Here is a 10,136-nt window from a genome sequence, read left to right as displayed (position 1 = left end):
CCAACTAAGGATGTCAGAAGGACGGTTCTGATGGCTTTTATTTTTGATTAGTGGGTTAGGTCAACCATCATATTCCCTCGACTGTCGACGCAGAAGGTAACAAAGTATGACGGTTGCCGTATAGGTTGACTGCCGAACACGCTTTGACTTGAATATTCCCCGAGAGTGGTTCGTGATCCAACTTAAGCGGCAACCATGGCCGATCATGTGAAAGGAAATTTCCATTTTTTTCAAATTATATTTTTTTAAAAATTTAATTATAACGAATTAGACATCAGCTTATGGTGGAAATTCATTCCATCCTGTAACGTATGTATCCCAATCCAAACAGGATGGATGCAAAAAATAATAAAATATCCAATCATGCATCTTCATAAATCCTCTCCATATCTTTTAGCCTGATAGCTCTAGATTAAACATATGAAAGATTATATCACCGATCCCTTCTCATCGAGCTAATTTTGCTGGACTGCTAAACCAAACTCGAGCACTAGAGTAGAACTTTACAGAGCTTGATTATTTTTTAATTTAAAAAATATTTAATTTTTTAAAAAATAATAAATATTATTTATTATATTTTTATTTTTATTAAAAATTTATATTATTATATTCTATGTCTTGGACTCTTATTTTTGTTTAATATTACATGAAATACTAAATTCTATTTTTATAATTATTTTTATTTATTTGATCTATATGTACTTTATTCAATCCAATCCATATAACTACTAACTAGTCACGATCGTATGGGTAGTTATCTATTCAAAGCATACGTAACCAACGCTCTCCCTACAAATGCAAAAGTTCTTATAACATTCTACACTAGAATGATGATAGGTCCAATTGTCCACCATTTGATGCATCAAATTATCCTAAATAGAGGTAGCATGCACATCGCATATCTCTAACAATTTGCTCTATCCTTTTGTATATACAACTTGGACTCCAAGATAGTTACCCAAATTCAACTATATTTTCAAACTATTAACTAAAGAACTCTTATTCTTTCATCACCATATTCGGGAGACAAAGTCTTTTCCATTAAGAAACTCTTCACACTTTTTTTTATTAAATCAATTATATTATGAAGCCCTTGTATAGATACATCCAAAAGCATCCACCAGCATGAGATCATGGATCGAACATGGAATCACATCCGAACAGGTCCATATGACGAAGCCAATGTACTCAATGACATAGGATATCACCCAATCAACCATATTACTCCCTCTCTAAAGGTGTATTTGATTTGGCAACAAGAGCAGCTGGCAACAAGCCTCCGACCATCAGCTAATAAGAGATGATAGTCATGAAGAAGCACAATGTTAGATGTGTGTCCTAGAAGTCAATTATTGACTGACATATTTATATTTTCAAGATCTTTTCTTTTACTTATAAAATTTTATTATTAATAAAAGGATATTTTCATTTTCAATCATATTTATGTGTCTATGATTTATCTTAAAAATTAATAAAGATGATATTATATATTCTCAAAGTATTGAAAATTTGAGACATATATTATTAGTAATTAATTTTTAAATACTTCCGATCGTAGGATCGTCACAAAGGACAGTGATCAATCCATTAAAGATCGATGCACGAATCACCTTTCTTATGGATAGATGGGTTTCGAGTCTACGGTATGGTGACATTGGGTGAGAGTGTAGATGTTGTTAGAGAACAACTTACACAGAGTATGACCAATACGAGAAATCACTTGGATGTCTACTTACTCGTCAATGATCTTCTTGATGCTGCAGTGATGTGAGTAGTCTTTTAACCTGTAGTGTCATTAGCTATTCGCAGCAAAACTACTGAGTTTGACTGCATATTTTCTTAATCCCTAGCCATTCAGATTCCTGCTATGTATGTTGGCTATAATAGGTTCAAGTTTATTGTTAGAGTAGGATGCACGTAGATAGAATCTATCGATTTTAGTAGAAAAAAAGAAGTTCTATGCGATTAGCAAGACTGAATACAGTAAGTCTTCGATCAAAATAAGTGTGAATACTAAAAAAAAAAAAATTACGAAATTCACAGATAAACTCAAGTCGAGTTAATCTGGCATATAACTGACGATGGAATTTGACGAGTTCTCCATGACCTCCGTCAAGTCAGAACTCACGATAGAAAAACTAAATCATATAATAACTATATCTAGAGATTCATATTTTTTTGTTCTACTGGATTGCCACTACATGCTATTAGACGTCATTAGTGGATTGTGAGAACTCACTAGAATTATTTTCAGATCAATGATCCTTATTGGGTTGAGCTAGAATTGTTCTGGTCTATCGAAAAAAATTTCGATAATACTGTATAGAGATTAAGTATGTCTTACTACCAAACAGAATAGCATCTGAGTGGTCACACATAAAAAGAGTTTGATCTGATCAACGACTTGGATCAAATTCGAATTATCAATTTGATTGATAGTTTGAATGTGAAAACTGCTAATTTATAAGTATTACAGATTTAGTAACTGCTAATTGTTAGCATAGGGACTTAATTACAAATGTTGTAATTTAATTGAAGCTGATTAAATTATAGATCAAGTCTTAATTAATTTAAATTAAATTTAATTTAATTATATTTGATTTAATTTAACACTAATTGATTTCAATTATCCAAATCAGATTTGAATTTTAAGTCTGATTGGATCATATTTGACAGCCTTTCAGATTCAATTCGGACTCAATTTGATCCGATTGAAATTCAATTTCAATCAGATTGAACCTAACCCTTAGAGCTTCTCTCTCTACTTGACCGACTAGAAAGAAGGATGAAGCAGTATTATTTTCATTGCTTTTTTTTGTGCGTGCGTGAAGAGGTGTGGAGAGTTTGTTATGTGCTTTCTTGATTAGTTAGGACTCTTATTTGGATAAGAAATAAATCCTAACTAATTTAAACTGATTTCTATTAGGTTTTGGCATGGGAAAGAAGGTTTTTTGTGATAAAAAATTATAAGAAGGGATGTTTTAACGTGAGGAAAAAATTTTTATATTTTGTGCGCTAACCACCTTGTCCCTTTCTTCTTCCATGCCAACCACCTCTTTTCTGTTCCATCTTCCATGCTCCACTTCTCCAGATAGAGATCTAGAGAGAGGCCTTAGTGAGAGAAAAAGAAAATCAAGAATAGGTTTCTTGATTTTTTTTGATGGTTAGGATCAATTCTCAGGATCTTATACAGGGCTGTATCAAGTAAATTCAAGTAAAGGGTCCTGATCCAAATCGAAGAACGAAGCCTCCAAGGGAACTAACACCCCAAAGATTTTAGAGTTCTGATTGAGACATCTCTATGTGAATACCAGCAGAGGCCGGATGCTTGAATGGCTACGACAGCAACCCCAAACATCTATAAGATCCGATCCGATGAAGGAGAAAAAAGCGATTAGGTATACCTTCTTTTTGCTATTTTTGATTTCATATCTATGTTCATAAATTTTGTTGGGTATAAAATACCCTCAGCCGAAGTTCTCAACGGGATTAACCCTCACGAGTCTCCTCCGACTTCGGCTGCAGACAGACCTTGTTCGGACTCCTACGGGAGCCGGACTCCGCCCACAACTCCGACCGCAAGCAGACTCCCCCCGGACTCCTACGGGAGCCGGGCTCCGTCCATAACTCCAACTGCTGGTAAGCGCCGTCCGGACTCCTACGGGAGCCGAGCTACGTCCACAACTCCAACTGCTGGTAAGTGCCGCCCGAACTCCTACAGGAGCCGGGCTTCGTCCCCAACTTCAACTGCAAGGAAGACTCCGCCCGGACTCCTACGGGAGCCGGGCTCCGTCACCAACTTCAACTACTGGTAAGCTCCATCCGGACTCCTACGGGAGTCGGACTTCGCCTCTGACTTTAATTACAGGTAGACTTTGACCGGACTCCTACGGGAGCTTGATCTCGCCAGCTACAGGAAGACTTCGTCCGAACTCCTACGGGAGCCGGACTCCGCCCACAACTCCGACCGCAAGCAGACTCCGCCCGGACTCCTATGGGAGCCGGGCTCCGTCCACAACTCCAACTGTTGGTAAGCACCGCCCGGACTCCTACGGGAGCCGGGCTCCGTCCCCAACTTCAACTGCAAGGAAGACTCCGTCCGGACTTTTACGGGAGCCAGGCTCCGTCCCCAACTTCAACTGTAAGGAAGACTCCGCCCGGACTCCTACGAAAGCCAGGCTCCGTCACCAACTTCAACTGCTGGTAAGCTCCGTCCGGACTCCTACGGGAGCCGGACTTCGCCTCTGACTTTAATTGCTGGTAGACTTTGACCGGACTCCTACGGGAGCCTGATCTCGCCAGCTACAGGGAGACTTCGTCCGAACTCCTACGGGAGCCGAACTTCGTTCCCAACCTCAGCTGCTGAAAGGCTCCACCCGGACTCCTACGGGAGCCGAGCTCCGCCCACGGCTTCAGATAAATTCCGTCCGGACCCTTACGGGAGCCGGACTCCGCCCCCGACTTCGCTTGCAGGTGAACTTCGTCCGGGCTCCTACGAGAGCCGAATCTCGCCTCTGACTTTAATTGCAGGTAGACCTCGTCTGGACTCCCATGAGAGTCAGACTCCACCTTCTACCCCGACTGCAGGAAGGCCTCGTCCGAGCTCCTATAGGTGTCGGACCTCGCTTCCGACTCTAACCGAACTTCGACCGATAAGTCTGGACCCCCTGGCAGGCCACAGTAACAGACAACACTGCTCCACTCCCTGCGGCGGACCCTACGCAGCTCCATTACTCCCTGATAGGCCGTACTAACAGCCACGATTCTGCTCCACCCCCTGCAGCGGATCCGGTGCGATTCCACCACTCCCTGACGAGTCACGACAACGAACGTCGCTCCACTCCCCGCAACTGATTCCACGTGGCGAGCTACGGTGATAGCCATGATTTCGCTCCACTACCCTTCGCAATAAATTCCTCCTGACTATGGGCGGCCCACTGCCAGACGGTTACGAACGTCGCTATCAGTATGTTGCACCCTCCGCCTATAAAAAGGGGGATTTCAGATACGTTATTCTCTAAGCTCTCATTTTTACCTAGAAACTCTGCTAAAATTTTCATTCGAGCACTCCATTCTTGTTGAGGTAGAGAACTGACTTGAGCGTCGGAGGGTCTTGCCGGAGCAACCCCACCTCCGGTTTAGACTTCTTTTGCAGGTCCCGATGGCGACCGCGACTCCAGCTTCTTCGACGTAAGCGGATTTTTGCACCAACAGGATTGCCCTTGGAGGAAGGGTGGGGGGTTTAAATAGGCAACGAAGCCTGGCGCAATTATGGTGGCAGGTGCCCCTAGGCCAACCAATGCCCACCACGTGTCTCACTCACCGCGACTTGGGGTTGGCCGTTCACAAACTTTCATGGCACGACGCTTGGGATCACGTCCCGATGGGAGTTTCGAAAAGGCTCTTCGGGTTGCCCTAATCGAAAAAAGGCTCCAGCATGCGCGTATTAAATGCCAGCACATCTGAGGACGGTCGCACGCGGACGTCAAGGGGAGAACTTCGGCTGCGACGATCTTTCTGTACTTTCTTCATTCGAAATTCAAACTCGGAAGTAGGGAGACTGGTGTTGGGTATAAAATACCCTCAGCCGAAGTTCTCAACGGGATTAACCCTCGTGAGTCTCCTCCGACTCCGACTGCAGACAGACCTTGTCCGGACTCCTACGGGAGCCGGACTCCGCCCATAACTCCGACCGCAAGCAGACTCCGTCCGGACTCCTACGGGAGCCGGGCTCCGTCCATAACTCCAACTGCTGGTAAGCACCGCCCGGACTCCTACGGGAGCCGGGCTCCGTCCACAACTCCAACTGTTGGTAAGTGCCGCCCGGACTCCTACGGGAGCCGGGCTCCGTCTCCAACTTCAACTGCAAGGAAGACTCCGCCCGGACTCCTACGGGAGTCGGGCTCCGTCACCAACTTCAACTGCTGGTAAGCTCCGTCCGGACTCCTACGGGAGCCGGACTTCGCCTCTGACTTTAATTGCAGATAGACTTTGACCAGACTCCTACGGGAGCCTGATCTCGCCAGCTACAGGGAGACTTCGTCCGAACTCCTACGGGAGCCGGACTCCGCCCACAACTCCGACCGCAAGCAGACTCCGTCTGGACTCCTACGGGAGCCGGGCTCCGTCCACAACTCCAACTGCTGGTAAGCACCGCCCGAACTCCTACGGGAGCCGGGCTCCGTCCCCAACTTCAACTGCAAAGAAGACTCCGCCCGGACTCCTACGGGAGCCGGGCTCCGTCCCCAACTTCAACTGCAAGGAAGACTCCGCCCGGACTCCTACGGGAGCCGGGCTCCGTCACCAACTTCAACTGCTGGTAAGCTCCGTCCGGACTCCTACGGGAGTCGGACTTCGCCTCTGACTTTAATTGCAGGTAGACTTTGACCGGACTCCTACGGGAGCCTGATCTCGCCAGCTACAGGGAGACTTCATCCGAACTCCTATAGAAGTCGAACTTCGTTCCCAACCTCAGCTGCTGAAAGGCTCCACCCGGACTCCTACGGGAGCCGAGCTCCACCCACGGCTTCAAATAAATTCCGTCCGGACTCCTACGGGAGCCGGACTCCGCCCCGACTTCGCTTGCAGGTGAACTTCGTCCGGGCTCCTACGAGAGCCGAATCTCGCCTCTGACTTTAATTACAGGTAGACCTCATCCGGACTCCTACGAGAGCCGGACTCCGCCTTCTACCCCGACTGCGGGAAGGCCTCGTCCGAGCTCCTACAGGTGCCGGACCTCGCTTCCGACTCCAACCGAACTTCGACCGACAAGTCTGGACCCCCTAGCAGGCCACAGTAACAGACAACACTGCTCCACTCCCTGCGGTGGACCTTACGCAGCTCCATTACTCCCTAGCAGGCTGTACTAACGGCCACGATTCTGCTCCACCCTTGTAGCGGATCCGGTGCGATTCCACCACTCCCTGACGAGTCACAACAACAGACGCCGCTCCACTCCCCGCAACTGATTCCACATGGCGAGCTACGGCGATAGCCACGATTCTGCTCCACTATCCTTCGCAATAAATTCCTCCTGACTATGGGCGGCCTACTACCAGACGGTTACGAACGTCGCTATCAGTCTGTTGCATCCTCCGCTTATAAAAAGGGGGACCCCAGATACGTTATTCTCTAAACTCTCATTTTTACCTAGAAACTCTGCTAAAATTTTCGTTCGAGCACTCCATTCTTGTTGAGGCAGAGAACTGACTTGAGCGTCGGAGGATCTTGCCGGAGCAACCCCACCTCCGGTTTAGACTTCTTTTGCAGGTCCCGGCGGCGACCGCGACTTCAGCTTCTCCGGCGTAAGCGGATTTTTGCACTAACAAATTTATTTATGTATATTTGATAATCTTAGATTTGATTATGATTTAGAATCAGTATGCTTAGATTAGATTAAAATTTTAAAATCTACTTTTGCTCTGGTTAGCATTATCATACCGATTTATGCATGCGAATCAGTCTGTTTTCTAAAAGTGGTATCAGAACCACATATTATAGCATATTTTGAATAAATTTTAGATCTAAAATTTGATTTATAAAAATTAGATCTATATTAATTTTATGAGTTTGACATCATTTTGAAATAAGGTTGCCCTGGTATAACTTTGTTATGCTCAAAGGTTATCCTAGAACGATGTAGAACATCATAGTTTAGTAGATCTAAAACTTTCTGTATTTAGAACCTGATTTTTATAAATATATGATCTAATTTATTATTCATATATCTGATATATGAAAGATAATCTGATCTAAATTTAATAGATTACATATTTTGATATGTTAGATTAAATTTCTAGTAGCTTGAAAATCCTAAATGTATGTGATACAGGTTTTAGATCTAGTTTTTATCTACATGCATATTAGATATGTGTTTTTAATTAATTTTAGATTGTAAAATTATATATGTGATATATAATATGTTCTCACATAATCTGAAATTTAATTTCTGTAAAATCCTAGATCTGAAACTTTAAGATCTATTTTGCATGAAACCCTAAAATTGTGGCTGGCTTGTTTGCTAAGTCGACTCGAATTCAGTTCGAGTCGACTCGAGTTCTTGACGAGTTGACTCATTCTTGTTGGAGTCGATTTAAGATCCTAGTGAGTCAGCTTATTTGTGTATGAGTCGACTCAATCTTGCAAGTGTGGGCTTACAGTTTCTATTCATCACAGATGAGTCAACCCGAGTTTTAGGGTGAGTCGACTCGAATCTGTTGATAGCAAAATTACATATGATACAATCCAAATTAGTTTAGATTAGAAATTGATTTAACATCTAAACTAAATTATATTCATAATGCACTTAAGAATTAAGATTTAAAATTAAAAGATCTAAAATTATAAATTTATGATCCAAATTTCAATTGCACAACATATGAGGTTAAGGGTATGGGTAGCTCAATTAGGTCTAGTTTGAGCGGTTGATCAAACTGAATCAAATGTTGATTAAGATTCGATCAAATATGTTCATGACCAACCCAATTAGTTCTAGTTTGGTCGGATCGATTAATAGCCACATATTATCAATCAACTTAAGACCTAATTGACTCAGTGGATCGAGTCCGATGTCAATAGACTAATCTGATTGATTATAATCAACCAATTTGGTGTCTAAGATAAGTACATAAATGATGGTTATTTAATAGGTTCCATTGTCGGACCTTGCCAATTCATTGGTGTCTAAGAAAGGCAATGGAGGGACCTCCACACATCTTAACTTACCTGACCATTTTGGGAGATTATGTTTCGTATTAGGTTACTTGTTGATTCAAGTTAGTCCATGCCACTAGATTAGTCATAATCGTTATGATTAATTAAGAAAGAGATCTGAATCTAAATCTCTTCAATCAAATATTAAATATAGCAGTCTTTCATCATTATAGAGATGCGGGTGCCTTCCTGACGTTGATCATTCTCGACTAATCATAGTGGTTCGGTTGCATCGAAAAGGTATAATCACTCTATAGCATTGGATGTCTCGAGATAGAAATGGGATTGGATCCAATAACTATTAGGTGAGGGATCGAATGATGGCTTTGCATCTGCTGATGTACTATGGATCTGACTTAACTAAAAATTATACCAATAACTATTAGGTGAGGTCACAGGACTTAAAAACCGAACCTGTTGCATCTTGCTTAATGAAGCAATGGATAAAGTGTTATCTACTCATTGATTCATGTGTCACCAATAACAGTTAGGTGAAGTACATATGGATCAGTGGGAGCATAGTACTCATTAGAAACTAATCGCATATAGATTTTGATTTTTTCACTCGAGGAGTGTGGAAGACTCGTAGAAATAGTGGGAGCTTTGTTTATTTATTAAAATTTCTATAACAAATATTTATAAGTATAAATATCTAATTGAAAATTATTTCTCTCTGCAATTAATTAACCATATCGAGTTCAAACCCTCTAGTCCGAATCTTTGACACCAATAGGTTGATAGGATTGAATCACAATGACTGGCTCCAAAACTTGAGATTAGATCTCAGTTTCGAGAAGTTGACTCATGTCCTCAATTCAGATGGACCTTCTGAAGGTACATCTGAATTACTCATTATTGAAACTAATCTAATAATTTTCTCTCCTTCTAATTGAATTTTATATTCTGATTTGAGTGCTCATTTGTGTACTTCTATGCACGGTCTAGAGGAAGTTAGAGGACTAAGAGAAGGTGAGATCACTCTTCGAGTCAGCAATAGGACAAAAATTACCGTTGTGGTTGTTGGGACCTACTCTTTGAAGCTACCGTTAGGATTTAGTTTGCTTTTAAAAAAATTATTATTTTGTACCTATAGCCAGTAAGAATTTGATTTTCATTTCTGTACTGGTACGGGATAATTTTTATTTTTATTTTAATAAAGACCTGCGTTCAATTTATTTTGAAAATAAAATTATTGCATGTGCCTACTTGATAGACCATCTTTATCATTTGCATGTTGATGCAAGTGTTAACTTTAACGAGTAAATTATGAGTGTCGTGAGGTCTAAGAGACTTAGAGATAGGATTATCCAAAAGTATCTATAGCATCTTAGGCTAGGCCATATTGGAGAGGACAAACTTAATAAATTAGAGAAAGATGATCTTATCAGGCCATTGACTTTCGAGTCATATCCAGTTTGTGAATC

The sequence above is a fragment of the Elaeis guineensis genome, chromosome 2 (genome assembly GCF_000442705.2).
Source record: "Elaeis guineensis isolate ETL-2024a chromosome 2, EG11, whole genome shotgun sequence".
NCBI classification, from domain to species: Eukaryota; Viridiplantae; Streptophyta; class Magnoliopsida; order Arecales; family Arecaceae; genus Elaeis; species Elaeis guineensis.
The sequence above is the reverse complement of the archived record's forward strand: the minus strand, read 5'-3'. Positions refer to the sequence as shown.